Below are 8,704 nucleotides of genomic sequence, written 5' to 3' on the forward strand. Positions count from 1 at the left end.
AGTTCAAAAGGCATGATCTTCCCTTGACAAAGCCAAACTGGGTCGGGTCCAATGTCTGCAAGTCCCCTATATCTTTGTTTATGAGCTCCATTATGATCCTCTCCATAGCTTTGCAGACTAGACTTGTTACCAGGGTCTGTAGTGGCGCCACCTTTGTGGAGTGGGACCACAGTTGCCATCCTGTGGTAAGGCTGAGATTAAACAGCTGCCTTGGGTTTAATTCCTCATTTAGCTCGTAGCACACAGCGGGGACACCATCCGTCCCATTGATGCTGTGTTTTAGCTTTAGAGAGAGCAGCTTTCACCTGCGCATTTGAGATGTCCGGGAGGCTACACTCGGCTGGGATAGTTATCTCTCCTTTAGGGGAGAGGGTGAAGTTTGCACTGAACCTGTCTGCCAGTATGTTGGCAATGTCTGTGGGTTCAGTGATTTTGTATCATTTTGGACTAATTCTGAGCATATCTGTGAGTTTCCACCCAGGTTCCTAACATAGCTGAAAAAGGCCTTATGATTGTCCTTTGAATCCATGGCAATTTTTCTCTCAAAATTGGCCTTAGTTGATTTTATGAGTGCTCGTAATTTTTACTAATAATGATCAGGGGTGACTTCCCTTTTATGGATTTTGTTCTATCATGTAATAGCTTTCTCCTCTTATTGTAAAGTTTGTTAATGGCTGGGGTCCACCAGACTGGACGTTTGCCCTTTGTGGAAAGAGTCTTGGTTTTATTTGGGATTGCCTGATCCATGCAGTCCTGGAGGTGTTCATAGAAGGCATTTGTAAGGGCTTCCGCAGCTTGGGTTGTGGTTTCCTCTGACTCAGGGGCCTTGAAGGATACCACACCAGTCTTGAGTCTAAGGTCTAGAAAGCATGGAAAAATGGACTCCCACTGCAGACAGGGTTTTTCCTTCCTGCTCGCACCTAAAGAGAGTGTCCTTCACCTTGGTTCGAAACAACGATGAACCATCAAATGGGGCATTGGTGAATGTAGACTTGAAGGCCTCCGCGAAATTGCACAGGCGCATCCAGGAGAGTCTCCTAAAAGAGACTCCGGAACCCGCAGCCCTACTCGCTCCGTCAGCTGCATATGAGATCAGCCTCATGGAGGAGTTGGTAAGGGAATTTAGGGTAGACATCTGTGCACTGACCTTCTGTGCCACCGCATCAGAAATGTTACCCTGTAGAGAATCTTCTAGCTCTTTTAGGAGACCTCTCTGGAGCCTTGTAAAATGCATCAAGTAGTTCAGCGACCGCAGTGTAAAGGCCACTGAGGTAAACACACGCTTCCCATACCTGTCCATAGCCTGGGACTCCTTGTTAGGCAGATGGATGGTAGACAAAGTTTCAGCAAGTTCCTTCTTGGTGGCCACCGCCACCACCATGGCATCTACAGGAATGCCTTTAGATAGATACTCCTTGTCAGAGGGGGCAGACAAAAACTTATTGGGTCTCCTTGGGACCGGTTCCACAGTGTCAGGAGTTTCCCACACCTTTCGACAAACAAGATCTAACAGCTCATCAAAAGGGGGAGAAACCCAAGAGGAGGAGGGTTGAGACCCGAAAGCCTTTAGGAACACCAACTCCTCATCAGAAGGGGATTTGGATGGCCAGCTGCCTCTCTGCTTCAGGATCTCCAGGATATCTGAAAAAGAGATATCTTCAGAAGACGACTTGGGGGACCCTTCTAAATCCTCGAGGTCGGTATCTGACGTGAGAGACTCATCCGGGGAGTCAAGGTGTTTCCTCTTACACACTCTCTTTCTGGTGGGCTCCTCAGGCAAAAACTCTGGGGAGACGTCAGAAAGTTGGGGACCACTCATGGAGGAATCCTGAGGCTTAGGGTCTCCGCTGCCCATGGATAGAGCGTGATTCAAAACTGACACCGGTGTTGGAGTGGGCAGAGTATCAGTGCCGTAGGATGCCGGTGACGACCTGGCCAGCACACTCCTCCTAACCTCGAAGCTGATCCCCCTGGCTCAGAAGGCCGACTAACTGAAGATGAAACAGTAGTAGCCCTCGACGCCGAGGAGATGAGGTCTGAAGCTGATGTCGGGTCCAAGCTCACTCGGGCCGAAGCACCGAGAGGAAGGCTCGGAACAGATAAAGATCAATCCAAGACCTCCCCCTTGGGTCCGACCAGAGAACTGTGAACCCTCGACCCCATGGATGGAGCCGACAGGGTCGGAGTGGAAATCGGAACTGTGAGGCCAGGTGAGGCTACTGGAACCGACCTAACGGCGCCCAACAGCACCAACAACTCTGGCTCCGAAGGCCAAGAAAGGCTTGGAGGAGGAACACCAAAAGATGAAGAGGCCATAAGCTCCGGAGCCGATTGGGTCGGAGCCGAAATCAATTTAGCCAACACCGATGACTGAAGCAGTTTCTTCACCACCCTATCAACATCCTCATCGGAAATGGCCCTGGAAGACCTGGAAGATAAAGTAGGAGATCTGGATCTCCCTACAGAACGGGACTTGCATGAAGGAGAACCCGGTCGAAAAAGTGGAGACCGGTTCCGAACCAAAACATCCGTGTAAGGCTCCGAAAGGCTGGGAGCTGATATGGACTTAGTCAAGAGACTACCTTCTTTCGGCACTGAGGGCAATGGAACCGAAGAAGGAGAAGCTGTTCTAGCAACTTTTTCTGGCAGCTCCGAAGAAACAGCCAGAGCCGGACAGCGCTTCTTGGAAGTCTTTTTGTCCTTTTTAGCTGGAGAGGATAATGCACTGGAAGACTTAGCCAAGTCTTCCTCAAAGGAGTGTTTAAGCAGTCCTTCCAAAATGAGCTTGTTCTTCCTCTCCTGTTGCACACGAGGACTGAAGGAATGACAAAACAAGCAGGATTCTTGGAGGTGAATAGCCCCCAAGCAGTACACGCACACAGAGTGCCCATCATTTAAAGACATTTTATTGCTGCATTCAACACATTTTTAAAGCCCGAAGGCCTGTGTTCCTTAGGGTCCTTGGACATGCTGAAAGGAAAAAATTAATACGTACACGCACTAGACCAACTAACGAGAAACAGAGCCTCTAACTCAAATGGCCCAGAAACCGGCAGGAAAACAACAGGGAGGACTAGGTCCTCTAACTCAAACGGGCCGGGTCATCTAAAAGCAAATACACCACATAGGTAGTATAAATCAGAGAAGGAAAGATAAGATCCAAAAGAAAAAAGGGGAAAGGTGGGTGGGTAACCTGGACTGCAACAGTGAATACACGCAAACATCGACATTTATGGTAAGTGTACACAACTGTAATATGTTCTTCGTGTTTCACTGTTGCAGTCATTACATTTGGATAGAGTCCCAAAGCTATGGTTGGGAGGCTGGAACTAGACAACAGTAGAGCGGCTATGAGGCCCTGCAGAACTGCAGTGGCAAAGCCTGCCCTGGATTTAGAGTAGAGTGGCAGATGATAATGCTTTGTAAAGGTGTGCACTGAACTCCAAGTATCCGCCTCTAAAATGTCTGTGGTTGGTACTCCCCTGAGAATGGCTGCTGAGGTGGCTGCAGCTCTGGTGGAATGAGAATGAGGCCTAATACCCTTAGGGACTGGCTTGCCATGGTGTAAGTAGCAGAAACGAATGCAGTGGCCTAACCACTTAGAAATAGTCTGCTTTGAAATAGGCTTTCCTTGTGATCCTGTAGCATATGCCACTAGTAATTGGCCTGTCTTCCTGAAAGCTTTGGTTCTGTCCAAGTAGAATCTAAGTTGTCTGTGTACATCCAAAGAATGCAGAATTCTCTCCCCCTTGTTCTGTAGACTTGGGTAAAAGGTTGGTAGATGGCTGGCTTGTTTAAGAGCCACACTGGACACTACTTTAGGCATAAATGTTGGGTTTGTCCTGAGGGAGACCCTGTCTGGATGAAAAATGGTGAAAGGTTCCACAGCCATGAGCGCCTGTAGCTCTGAAACTCATCTTGCAGAAGTAATTGCTAAGAGCAGAGCTGTTTTCCAAGATAGAAACTTCATATCAGCAGTAGCAGCTGGCTCAAAAGGAGGCAGGGTGAGTTTTTCCAAGACACAGTTGAGGTCCCATGCAGCTATTAGTAGTCTTCTTGGGGGCCTTAAATTTTTGGCTTCTCTGTGGTACTGTCTTAACAAAGGATGAGAAAAGAGTTGTGGCTCTGTATTGTAATGAGCCGAAATGGCAGCGGCATGAATTTTAATTGATGAAAAGGATAGGCCTTTGTCCAGCATCTCAGTTAAGTATTGCAAAATCTGAGGAATATTTGGTACCGATGTATCAGTTCCTTGTGCCTGGTTCCAGGCACAGAATCTCTTCCATTTTCCTGCATAAGACTTTTTAGTACTAGGCCTTCTGGTTTCCAGAATGACATCCATCACAGCTTTACTGAGAGATGTTTTTTGTATGACTAAATTATCCGCCATGCTGCCAAGTTTAATGTCCTGAGTTGGCTGTGCATGATCTGATTGTTTTGCTGGGACAGTAGTCAAGGTATTTGAGGTAAGGTCCAAGCTGGGTATAGAGATAAGTTTCTTAGTATTGGATACCAGTACTGGCGTGGCCAGTCTGGGGCAATCAGTATCATCTTTGGCTTCTCCTGTCTGACCTTTAGGAGCACCTTGGGGAGGAGAGGCAGTAGAGGAAAGGCATATACTGATAGGTTTTTCCAGCTGAAAGATAGGGCGTCCACTTTCCATGCTTGTCTGTGATAAGTCCATGTGCAGAATCTTTTTAGTTGGTAATTGAAAGGGGAGGCAAACAGATCTATGTCCGGGCATCCCCATTTCCTTGTTATCATGCTGAAGACTTGTAGATCCAGCTTCCACTCATGGGGATCCATGAGGTTTCTGCTTAGTTCGTCTGCCAGAGTATTTTCCTTTCCTGGCAGGAATTGTGCATGCAGATGTACTTGGTAAGTCAAAGCTGTGTCACACAAGGTCAAGTCTAGTCTGCAAAGGGGGTAAGAATGTATGCCCCCCCTGCTTGTTTATATACCACATGACCGTGGTGTTGTCTGTCTTTATCAGTAGTTGTCCCGGATGTAGTAGGTCCTTGAAGGCTGTCAGGGCATTTTGAACAGCTAACATCTCTTTTTGATTGATATGTAGATGCATTTGATTTGAGGACCATGTTTCCTGAATGCATCTTCCTGCATGTGGGCTCCCCAGGCATAGTCTGATGCATCCGTTGTTAGTGTCTGCCTGGCTGGAGGTTATGTGAATGGCTGTCCCTTGTTCTGGTGACAAGCTTTTGCCCACCATCGAAACTCCTGTTGCAGGCAGGGAATGAGAGTATGTTTCCAGGCTTTGGCAATGTTGAGTCCAAACACTTTTCAGGTACCATTGAAGTTTCCTCATATGCAGTCTTGCATATGGAATTAGTAGGATGCAGGATGCCATGAAGCCCAAAGCCTGCGGAATTTTTCTTGCAGATAACTGGGCCTTTGTTGCCAACATTTTGAAATAGGTAGTCAGTTGCCTTTGTTTGTCTGGCATGAGATAAGCCATCTGGGCAGTTGTATTTAAGCTTGCACCCAGGAATATTATCTCTTGTGAGGGTACTAGTTTTGATTTCTTTTTGTTGACTGTGTACCCTAGGCATGTTAGAAGTCTTTTCACAAACGCCAGATGTTGGAGAAGAATGTCCTTGCTCTCTGCTTGAATGAGACAGTCGTCCAAGTAAGGATATATTTGTATTCCTCTTTGTCTGCAGAATGCAATTACTGGTGCCAGGCACTTTGTAAAGACCCTGGTCGCAGTAGATAAGCCAAAGGGCAGTGCAGAGAATTGATAATGCATTGAACCAGCCTTGAATCTTAGGTATCTTCTGCATGATTGTCTGATTGGAACATGCAGCTATGCCTCTTTTAGGTCTAAAGTCACAAGCCAAGCATTATTGCCCAGCATGGGCAGAAGCTGCTGCAAAGTCAACATTTTGAATTTTGGAATATCCAGGAAAGTGTTCAGAACAGATAAGTCCAGTATCGGCCTCCAGGACTTGTCCTTTCTGGGTACCAAGAACAGTCTTGAGTAAAATCCTTGTCCCTGCTCTTGCTCTGGTACTTGTTGAATGGCCCCCATGTCCATGAGGGATGAGACTTGTTTTTGTGCCTCTGCCCATTGATTTTTTTGGCAGATCTGGCCTGCCGTTTGCCTTTGGCAGAGTATGGAAATGGAACTTGTAGCCTTGTGACACTATGTTTAGAACCCACTTGTCCTGGGTTATGATGTGTCAATTTTGAACAAGAAGTGCTAATTTCCCCCCTAAGGGTGCTGCCAGAAGATAAGTGCTTAGTGCAGGCAGGGGGAAGTCATTGGGACTGTTTCCTGTATGGTTGTGATTTGTCTTCTCCAACTTTGGAGGTAGAAGCACCCCATTGCTTGGGTTTATAAAGAACCTTGCGCCTGGGATCTGCCCCTAGGGTGTCTGGACCTGCCCCTTTGAGGTCTGTCTGACACAGGAAAGGACCAATTTTTTGTAGGCCAGTGTTTACTAAACCTAGGTGGCTGTACTTGCAAAAAATCTTTGACAGTTTGCATAGATTTAGATTTGTTCTCCATTTACTTTAACACCTCTTCTGCCTTAACACCAAACAAAGTATCATGCTGTAAAGGTGCATCTAGTAATTTAACTTTAACATGATTAGGCAGATTTTGTTCCTTTAACCAAGCATGCCAACTAATTACAGAACCCGTAACTGTGGCCCTGCAGGAGGCCTCCAAAGAATCAAAACCACATTGCAAAGTATGTTTTCCAATTTGTTCTGCTGCATACAATAAATCCTGCATTTCCTTGTTTTCTGCCCATTCAGAGTTTAACAACATTTTCTGTTTAAGCAATACCATGACATGTTGCTGATACTTAAGCATATGAAATTGACAGTTTAAGGCCCTTATAGCCAAAGTTGCAGAGGTGTAAACCTTTTTACCCCATCTATCCAGTGCCCATGAATCTCTATCAGAGGGGGGTGGGATTTTTGCAGTGGAAGCCTTAACTCCCTTTGGACCCTGTGAAATAGTTTCTGGGTCAGCAGCAGGGTTTTTTTAAAAAGAAATTTGTGCGAGTCAGGAACCCTGTAATATCTGTCAGGCTTAACATGAGCTGGGGGTAAGGAGTCAGGGGTCAGACTAGACTCGGAAAACACATCATCTACAATGTCTAACACAGGTGGAATGGCTAGAGGCCTGTGCTGAGGTAGTAAAAGAAAATCCCTGAGCCTCTTTTTAGATTCAGACAAATCTTGGCTCTCCCAGTGGAAATACTCCCTCATGGTATGCAAGGTTTCCCCAAAAGAATAGTCCTCAGGTGGAGATGCTGAAGGTATAGATTCTTCAGCATCAGAATCCTCATAGGGGGAAGAGAATATTCCTGATCAGAAGAGGAATCAGAAGAAATAGAAACCTGATCTGAAGATTCATAGTCAGTGTCTTGCCTAGGCCTCTTATCAGGAGGGGGATGGGAACCCCTGATCAAGGTAATCAAGTCTTCGACCATTTTGAGCATCTGTTTTTTTTGGGCATAGAGGCCTGTCCACGTGACTCTTGGGTTTGTTTCCTTGCTTTAGAAGGTGCTTTAGTCTTTGCCTTTGAAGCTGAAGTCGTTTTAATGTAAAGATGTTTAGGTCTGAATACACCCTCAGAAGCCGGTACCTGCTCAGCGGCTCCGGACCCATCTGAAGGATTAGCGTCCAAGGCTCTAATACCTTGAGTATCCAGTGGCATGGCCGACTCCACGTGGGAGTCGGTAGCGGCCTGCGACTCTAAAGTAGTGGGCATCAGGGGCTGCGAAAGCACCTCACTGAGAACCAGCGAACCGGCGACTGGCTTAGGAGAAGCTTCGTCGTCGGTTTTGAGCCTTGGTTGTTTTTTTCTATTCTTTTCTTTGCGTTTTTTGTAAACTCCGGTAGTCAGATGGCTATCCGACGACATTTCAGGATAACTAAACCGGCGTCCAAAAAAGTTTAAAGCAAAATCATATCGACACTTAATAGTGCATTGGTTAAATCTAGCACAAAACCGACAACCAGTAATGCTGTGATCAGGGCCTAGGCAAGAAATACAGTAAGAATGAAAATCCTTATGAGGTATTTGCTTTCCGCAAGAAATACAATTATTAACTTTTTCTGACATCGGTCTGGAGCAAGAAAAAAGTTTCCCCAACGGGGTACTTAGCTTTATTGAAGACTTCGGATCTGAAACTCAAACACGAAAATCTCAGGAGTCGGCCGACCTGCACTTGCAAACTGCTTCTGCTTTGGGCACCGCGTGGCAAGAAAGACTGAAGAAAATGGCGTCGGCTGCTTCTTTTATACCCCTGACGACCTGACGTCAGGGAAGGGGTGACAGCAGCCGACACAGGACCCAAGACTTTGGAATTCAGGCCGGCTGAGGGCAACCTGCCAGCAGGATTACCCAAATGTAATGACTGCAACAGTGAAACACGAAGAACATCTGAGTGGCAACCATTGGCTTGCCCATCTCAAGAGGAAGCTGTTGGCAGAGTCTCACTGTAACACCTGGTGAAGCCCTCAGAATGCAGCACTTGCTATACAGAGTGTATTCATTTTACCTTGAACTGTTCCCATGTAGAAGCACACAGCTGCATTGGGTCCAAAGTGCCAGGGAATGCAACATCTCTTCTAACCAACAAAGGTGGGTGGAGGGTGGGATAATAGCAAGATGTTAAATATACTGGGTATCACAAAGCTCCGTCTCTCTCCATCCTCTGTCAGCATTTTA

At 46.5% G+C, this 8,704-nt stretch overlaps 1 protein-coding gene across 1 annotated transcript in view; it reads right to left on the minus strand.

The window, feature by feature from the left end:
* Positions 1-8,704, minus strand: part of LAMA1 (laminin subunit alpha 1) — a 3,417,884-nt gene that overhangs the window by 1,241,391 nt on the left and 2,167,789 nt on the right. The gene's annotated exons all lie outside the window — the stretch shown is intronic.

The sequence above is a fragment of the Protopterus annectens genome, chromosome 3.part1 (genome assembly GCF_019279795.1).
Source record: "Protopterus annectens isolate FY-2018-M chromosome 3.part1, PAN1.0, whole genome shotgun sequence".
Taxonomy (NCBI): domain Eukaryota; kingdom Metazoa; phylum Chordata; order Ceratodontiformes; family Protopteridae; genus Protopterus; species Protopterus annectens.